Raw genomic sequence first — 8879 nt, forward strand, 5'->3', positions numbered from 1 at the left:
GGCCAATGGAAATCAATGAGTTAATATCCTTGCAAATATTCTTATGATTTATGAATATATTCTTAATTATAAAGCCTTCCTTGTCTCACACCCTCCAATACTGCTTCCTTGAATAATTGCTCTCACAAAATACTTGGTTTGTTACAGGTCCTCTTGAGAATTGTTGCTCTGATGTAAGCAGCACAGGAAACCCTATAAGTAATTAAAGAATGAGAGTGTACACAGTGAATCGGAAGGGGAAAAGAGAGAAGTGTCAGAGAGAATTTCCAGCATTAGGAACATTTCTGAAAATTACAAGAGAGATCCTAATGCAAGGGAGTTGCCATAGTGCTATTCTGACCCCTGAAGGATGGAAACAGGAGTTAATTTCCTATCTGTATTTTCCAATCACTTAATATATTCCATGAATGCCAAGCCCTACCCTGCATTAGTGCAATCTATTAGTGTCTGCCTCTCACTGCCCCCCCTCTCCCGAGAGAGAAGACACAAAATGATGAACCAGTTTAAAATAGAGATGTGTAAAGTGGGTTGCTGGAAGACCAAGGTCCCCATCTGTTAATAAGCTGTGTGTACCTTTTGCAAAGTTCTTGAGAACTGGCTATGCCTTCTGCTTGACTAAGAAGAGGTGGTTGATGCATCTCAAACACTGCAGATCCCGTTTTCTCACTTCTCTCTAACCTATCTATTCTACACCGTACCCCCCACTTTTTTTGACACATTGAACCTACATGGTGCAAGAACATGGCTTATGTCTTGGTTAGATAATTTATTTCACAGATTCCTAAATGGAGGAATAAGGCTCTATACAGTTGTGTGTGTGCTTTCTTCTGGGGATAGATTCTATGCAGGGTTTGCCCAATGTCAGTTCTATTTGGATGACAGTAGTAGTTGTGCTGGTAACTTTTCCTCATTGAAAGGTAGCCCCTTTTGTAAAGGATATATCAGAACAATGCCATGCTGCCCTCATTTAAACCTATGGAATCATCCACCTTTGATCTTGCCTTGAGTTTTATGTAATCACACTTCTCTGTGCTCACAATTACCTCGCTACCATCCTGCCTTTCAAAGGAGACAGCTGTCAGTCATGCCTAGGCAATACTCTTGGTTCTATTTTGAAACTGAAAAGGGAGGCTAGGAGGATGCTGGACCAGCAGATACCTTCCCTTAATTCTCCAAGCTGCTGCTTACAGTTTTCAAAGTTAATAACCAGCTAAAGCTTCATGGCACATTTCCTGCCACCAAGACAAGTGGTGACCTAACACCTTCAACAATCAGAGGGAGTCTAACATTAGACACGTTTTGGAAATCGAAAGGGAAGCTTCTGTTGCTGTGTTCCCATTCTCTAAAGGAGCTTTCACCTGGGTGTGGCTGCCCTTCCATTCAACTCCCCCCCCATTTAATTTAGAACTCATTCCTCTTTAACCTTTTCAAGGAGAACTTCTGCAACAGAGATGGGATTTTAAAAAATAAATAAAAATAATGCGTCCCTCGGAACAGGTGTGGCTGAGTTAATCACGGTGATTCTCTGATGCTACTGTCCCGGAGAGAACTGTGCTGAGGAAGGCTGGGGGGGGGGGTGTCTCAGCTCTTCCACAATAGCAAAAAATGACTCTCTTTCTCCATTCCGTCGACGGTAGCCATCCAAAGTTAACTCAAGTGATTGATACACTGTATGATTATGTTATTAGATGCAATCAAGTTACATAATCATCGATTATGCACAGCTACATCTATCTTCCTCCAAATCCAGCTGCAACCTCCCCTCCCATCCATAATGCATGAACCATCATCAGCTGCACATGGGAGTCTATATTCCAGCACACACTATAGAACTTTAGCATTGCAGTGCCTTGCATTGTACCACGTCATCACTATTGATTCCCACAGTCACTCCCCCCTCCCTCTGATCCAAATGCATTTTGCAGGGAAAGGTTTAACAGTGGGCATCGCTCGGTGTGGAGGGAATTCCAGTTTATTTCATCTCCGCTCCACAGTTAAGTGCCCTGTGCCCATCTTGCCCCCAGCCAGCTGCAGGTAAGGCTGTGGCGAGATCCGATCTCTCCTTTCCCAGATCGCCAGCGCCTTTGCACGTGGCTGGGTCTTAAGGTGTCAAGAAGACATCAAGTTACCGGGCGAAAAAGGAAAACGCCTCTCCCAAAAGCAGGTGGGGGGGGCGGGGGGAGAAAAGCCACCGAGGACAACCTGAAACAATTTGAGCATCCTGGTTAGCTCCTGACGCCCCCGATGCCAAATCCACGAGCAAACACATGAACCCTCCAGAACTAAAGCCCCACCGTGCCAAAATAAATCCACATTGGCGCTTTAAAGTTCAGCAACTTGAACCAAAATAATAAAATAAATAAAATAAATGAGGGCTCTCTGTCTCCGTTGCAGCTCCAACCGAATGCTGCACAGAGTTTGGGGAATATATATATATACATAAATGGCCTCATCTTTGAACCGAGAGATGGGAACCCATTTCATGTTGAATAGGTTCCATCACCCGGGGTCCTGTGACTGCTGTAGATCCCTTTGAGCCAGAAATAGGGGGAAACCGGGGTGGTGGTGGGGTGGGAGCAAGGAGGAAGCCTGTTTGCTCAGACTGCATTCAGGCCGATCTCCCACATCAAGGCGGCATGGTTGGTGGGGGAGAGAGAGAGACCTTGCTCGGGCTTTGATTTATCGCAAAATGCACTCTCAGAAATACCTACTGCAGTTGTTCCTCTGAACTGCCAATAACGAGGAGATATTTCCCCCCTCCCCCTATAGATATATATAAAAATCCCCCACCCCCCTCATCAGTGTAATGCAGCAATCGGGAAAAGTAGTCTTTTCAGTTGCAAGCTACCAAGTTTAGCAACGCCTCCGAGGGGCTTTTATTTTAATATAGCTTTCTATGCATATATACGAAGAGGAAGAAAAATGAGCTTACCCACCACAGTCTTGCAAAATAGTCGTCTCCTTGTATCAGTCAGTAAGGTAATTGCTGGTCATCACAATGCGTAGTCAAGGAATCCAGGATTAAAAAAACAACAACAACAGGAAAAAACCCAGAAAAACCCAAAACTCCTCCGGGTTCTTTTCCCTTTTCGCTGCTAGCAATTAAGACGAGGGAGAAGATGCCCATTCACGAGTGCCAAGTTCACCATCCAAGCAGATAATTCCATATAGAGCTCAAGATCCGTGGCCAGATTCGCCTCCTGCGAGTTCTCAAAGTGGCCAGGTTGCTCGCGCGGATGGTACAATCCAGGTGGGAAGCAGAAATTAAAATTAGAAGACGGGAAGAAGAGCGAGAGGGAGAAGGAGAAGGAGCTGGCTCAGAAGGGGGGAAAGCCAGAGGGAGAGACGGATAACCCCAGAAGTCCGCGAGCTCTTGGACAAGGAAAGGAGTCCTGGCTTGTGAGCATGGAGCCTTCTCAAAGCCCCTCGATGCACCTGAAGAAATCCCAACGCCACCATGCAGTCCCCGGGAAGCAGGAATCCGAGGGAGATTTCACAAGTATCCTACAATCACCGATCCGACGGGGTTTTCCTGGTACTGTACCGCTATGTGGAAAGCACACACGGCTCCTGCTGTTGGAGAGGTAGTCTCCTGGGTCCTAAAACTCTCAAATCGGCACAGAGGGGATTTTTCCCCCCTTAAAAAATGTATTGGAAGGAAAAGAGGGAGAGGGTGGGGGGAGGGAAATCCCACAATTGTCGGTTTGCCCTGAATGATGCTAATCTTCTGTGCAAATGACAAGTGCACCAACCCCAAGGAGCAGGTCGTGATGAATTAAAGGCAATCCAGCCCAAATATCCTAAGGAAGAGAAAGGGAGGGAGGGAGGGACGAAGGCAGAGAGGGAGCGTGTGTGTTTGTGTGTGAGCGAGAGAGAGAGAGAGAGAGAGAGAGAGAGAGAGAGAGATAGAAACTGCAATGCATAAACGATTCCAGTGTTTCTACAAGATCGGCTCATTTGATTGAATGCATTCTCTGCTTTGCTGCAAGTCATAAAGAAGGTACTGTTACTGCCACCCAATGGATACTTTAGTACTAGCCAATCCACAGTCAACTGCCTCTCTGCAAAGCATTAGAGAGGAGACTGATTTGAAGGGGGGCGGCGGGCGGGTGAGGGACAGGAGAGAAAGAAGTCATTTCTGCCTACTACCGGTGCCAAGGACACACATTATCACCCACAGCTCCTCTGCCCACTTTTCCATGGGGCTTGGGAGGCTGGAGACCCAGCACAAGCTAAGCCAAAAAGCTTGTATACCAAGTCCTACACTGATCGGTGGCTGTGTTCTCTTCTCTCCCTCCCTCCATGAAATTTCCCAAGTGAAGGGTTGTTTTAAAAGCGATGATGCATTATCTATTCTTGGTTGGATTTGTGTGTGTGTGTGTGTCTATAAAGCAAACTGTGGGTCTTGCTGTTGCCATGGGATCTTCTTTGTACAAACTCTCCGAACTGTGTGGGAATAGTGCTGGTTGGGGGGGGGGGCTGATGTAATTTTTTTTTTTTAAAAAACTCTTTTTATAAACTCTCTTTCTCTCTACCACCCCTTTAAAAATTCTGAAAATAGGTAAAAAGAATCTTGCTGCATTGTTGCCAATTAAGACTAACAGGAGCTGCAAGGTGTATCTAATTAGGAATTTTAATTACTTCACCAAAAACAGAAAGGTTCAGTTGCAGATGTCTGGAGCATCAAACAACTGCTCTGCTAAATTTTACACTTCATTTTTTTCATCCACCTCCTTTATTCCTCACCCCCCTAAATCTAGATATAGATAGAGAAGGCAGTGAGGCCTTCTACATGAGTAAATGTGTGTGGGAGGTGGGGAAGAGAGGGAAGCCGGAAGGCGAACTCTTGCAAGCCTGGGGGTGGGAGGGATCATAAAAATCAATGGGACTTCTGAGTAAACATAGGCACAAGCTATAAGAATGCCTAAGTGATTCATATTACGCTACATTGGTAATATTCTGTAAAAGGGCTAGGCTTGCCTCCATTTTGGTAGCAGGGCTCCTGTATCTAACAGGCAGAAATTCAACAGGTGAAGCTCTTCTTGATATATGGAGGCTCCAATGAAGAAAGCAGCTGTGAAATGGCTGCCATGATACAGTATGTAGCAGCTGCAATAAGGCAAGCTTTTTTCATCATTGCTATGGTAAGAAAAGCTCTACCAATTGACTGTTCAGCTGGCATGCAGCATTTGATGTACCAGCCCTGCCTTGTGCGAGCATGTAAATGCGCAACAGACCAATGAGGATACACAGATAGATAGATAGATAGATTCTTTATTGTCATTACACTAGTGCAACATTGCACAAGTGCAACGAAATTGGATGCCAACCCTTAAAAACAACAAAAGCAAAACAACAGCAACAACCAAACAAACCACCTTCCAACCACACCCACACCCACACCCATCAAACTCCCAGGTCTCACTATCGAGTTACAGCATTCAAAAAGGCCACAGCTCTTGGATAGAAACTGTTTTTCAGTCTATTTGTCCTAGACTTGATGTTTCTATACCTCCTGCCAGAAGGCAGTAGTGCAAACAGACTGTATCCCGGGTGAGATGGATCCTGCAGGATGTTGTTTGCTTTCCTAAGGCAACGGGAACCGTACAGTTCTTCCAAAGGTGGGAGAGGGTGACCAATAATCCTTTGGGCTGTGGTTATGACCTTCTGGAGCACCTTCCTCTCCCTAGCTGTACAACTGGAGAACCAAGCACAAATACAGTATGTAAGTATGCTCTCTATGGAGCCTCGGTAGAAGGACACCAGCAGTCTCTCACTCAGATTGTTCTTTTTTAAAAGTCTGAGGAAATAAATTCTCTGCTGGGCCTTCTTCACCAGAGCAGTGGTATTTGCGCTCCAAGTCATGCCCTGATCCATAGTCACTCCCAAAAACCTGAATTCCGCCACCCTCTCCACCCGTTCCCCGTTGATATACAAGGGCTGAATGTCCGCCTTTTTTTCCCTGTAATCCACCACCAGTTCCTTGGTCTTAGCCGTATTGAGAGCCAGACTGTTCTCTCCACACCAAACACAGAGCTGCTCCACCTCATCCCGATAGGCAGACTCATCCCCTCCTGAAATGAGCCCCACCACCGTAGTATCATCAGCAAACTTGATGATTTTGTTGCTGGAGTAGATGGCTGTACAGTCATATGTATAGAGAGCATAGAGCAGGGGACTCAACACGCAACCCTGTGGTGAGCCGGTGTTAAGGCTAAGGGCTGTGGACACATGTGACCCTACTCTAACCCTCTGAGAACGTTCTGACAAAAAATCCAGATTGCACTACTGCTACTACACTATGAGCTCCCAGGGCAGAGCAAAATTTTATTGACGGGCTGTAACTCAGTGGCATAGCATATATGCCTTGCACAAAGAAGCAGAGCTATAGTTAGGAACTTTTAGACTCTGAACATCATGATCTTATGGCCCCTTCCTTTAGATGTTTGTGTGCACTATGGCATAGTGGTTAGAATGTCAGACCAGGGTTAAAATCCCTAGCCAACCATGAAGCTCACTGGTGACCTCAGGCCTCTCAGCCTGCCTCCCAGGGCTGTTGTGGGGGATTAACATCAACCAATGGAGGAGAAGGAGAACCCACTTATGCCATCTTAAAGCTGCTTGAAGAAAAAGTGGGGTATAAATGCAATAAATAATATTGCTTCACTTCTTTCAAAAAGCAGCTCCACTTATTTCAAAGAGCAGCCAGCACTGTCCTTTGTGGGGCTCTCCATAACTGGAAGCCCCAAATAGAAATGTAAGAGAACAGAGTAGGAGATAAAAGAATTGCCAGTATCTGTAACAGAACCACCTTCTCCCTGGATATTAGTTATAGAATTAGAACCATGGTGAAACCATGAAATCTATGGGCTTCAGTTAACTGGCTCTAATGGGTCTACTCTGAGGAAGAATAATGATGGCTATTATCCCATAATTATTAATTATCATGCTTAACTTTCTAATAAACTTGGTTCCCCATCTACTGCAGAATCTGAGAGGAATTTTCACTTAAGCAACTATGGGAGTTGTTGGGCAGGGAGGCCAACAGTAGGTGGAGCCACAACCAATAACATGTGGGGCCAACTAATTCTAGTCTTGCTCCCATCCTTTTCTATTATGCGTTTCACAAGGACAACACTGGTGCTGACAAGGGGTAAGCTGGCAGGCAGTGCCTTTCCCTGGACTGGTTGTAAATGTGAAGACAGGCATTTGGGGGCTGGATGAGGGCAAACTGAGCACGGTGGGACAGTGTTCATTTCATTCCAACAGACTCTGCCACTGTATGGGACCAAAATGCATGCATGTATAACAGTTATATCTATCTATCTATCTATCTAGCTAGCTAGCTAGCTAGCTAGCTATATTACAATTGGCCACCACAGATGGAATAACTCAAAACTTAAATACTATGCACGTTGACCTAAGGGGCAGGAGAGGAGGGGGAGGTCTTCAGGCAGCAAAATTTCCTGTTATTACCATCTATTCCCGGGATGTGGGTGGCACTGTGGGTAAAACCACAGAGCATAGGGCTTGCTGATCAAAAGGTTGGGGATTTGAATCCCCGCGACGGGGTGGGCTCCCATTGCTCGGTCCCAGCTCCTGCTAACCTAGCAGTTCGAAAGCACGTCAAAGTGCAAGTAGATAAATAGGTACCGCTCCAGTGGGAAGGTAAATGGTGTTTCTGTGTGCTGCTCTGGTTCACCAGAAGCGGCTTAGTCATGCTGGCCACATGACCTGGAAGCTGTATGCCAGCTCCCTCAGCCAGTTAAGTGAGATGAGCGCCACAACCCCAGAGTCATCTGTGATTGGACCTAATGGTCAGGGGTCCCTTTACCATCTATTCCATATTGCAGCTGATGAATGTCAATCAAATCACCCCAAAATTATGGTCCTATATTTCAGCCCCCTTTGAAGATTCATTGCTCTGAAGTCTTTACAGAAGAAGCAGTTTGTTCTATCCCCTTTAAAAATGTTGCTGTGTTTGATACTAAAATAATATGTAATGTAATGTCATTTTCTTTGATGTGTGTGTAAGTTATATGGCAACAAAACGCTTGATCTTAGGCCTTCTGTTCAAGCCTGTTCTATCTTTTTTGATTGGGCTTTCAATTAAGGATGAGTGGGATCCCCCCAGATCCACTTAGTTATCGTTCCACCATTCTGTTATGCTTTGGGCTCTGCTCTGATTATCTTCTGGCAAAATAAAATAAAATGTTGATGAAATGTGTGTCTGTGTTACTCTACTTTTCCAGAAGAAGTAGAAAAATCCTGTACAGAGATCAGTGTCCCATCAAGTATTTGTTGTTGTTAACATATTAGAAAGGATATTAGGCATTTACAGAAAAACAAATGCAAAATGTCCTCCAATATTCTTCCTCTTTCTCCATTTTACCCTAAAGTAATGACATTTTCTTGATATAATATTATGTGTCAAAAACCCACTCCTTCCCATAAACTCCCTACATCCTACAAACTGACCAACTCCCCACCCCCCACACACCAGGGTTTTCCCAGGAAAGAAAAAAAATGCTATTCCTTTGAATGCATACAAATGACTAAAGGAAAATCCCAATAGAACTACAGAGTCCAGCATTGTCAGTGTTGCTCTGGTAAAAGAAAATCAAATAATTTGGAATAAAAAATGCATTTGGCAGGAGACAATTTAGTAAGAACTTGTTTTTCATAAATCTACATTTTAAAAAACCACCAAAAATGATAATGATCGTATAATAAAAAAGAAATTTAAGTGATACATGATGAATGCACCCTACTGGATCCACTGGATTCCCCATTTTGTAATATGTTGGATCTTGTATATCAACATTTAAGGCTTTTTAGTTTAGAGAAAAGGCATGATAAAGGTGCATAAAACTGTAAAT

The 8879-nt window shown here is 44.5% G+C and overlaps 1 protein-coding gene across 3 annotated transcripts in view; it reads right to left on the reverse strand.

Moving 5' to 3' along the window:
- Nucleotides 1–3986, reverse strand: part of IL1RAPL1 (interleukin 1 receptor accessory protein like 1) — a 653479-nt gene extending 649493 nt beyond the window's left edge. The window contains exon 1 of one of the 3 annotated variants that reach the window (XM_082219956.1): nucleotides 2933–3986. The gene's annotated coding sequence lies outside the window, so the exon portion shown is untranslated. The remainder of the gene's footprint in view (nucleotides 1–2932) is intronic. The other 2 variants (XM_082219953.1, XM_082219952.1) reach the window with 2 other exon arrangements.
- Between the last annotated feature and the right edge of the window lie 4893 nt (nucleotides 3987–8879).

This window comes from Podarcis vaucheri, assembly GCF_965113315.1.
Source record: "Podarcis vaucheri genome assembly, chromosome: 4".
Taxonomy (NCBI): Eukaryota; Metazoa; Chordata; class Lepidosauria; order Squamata; family Lacertidae; genus Podarcis; species Podarcis vaucheri.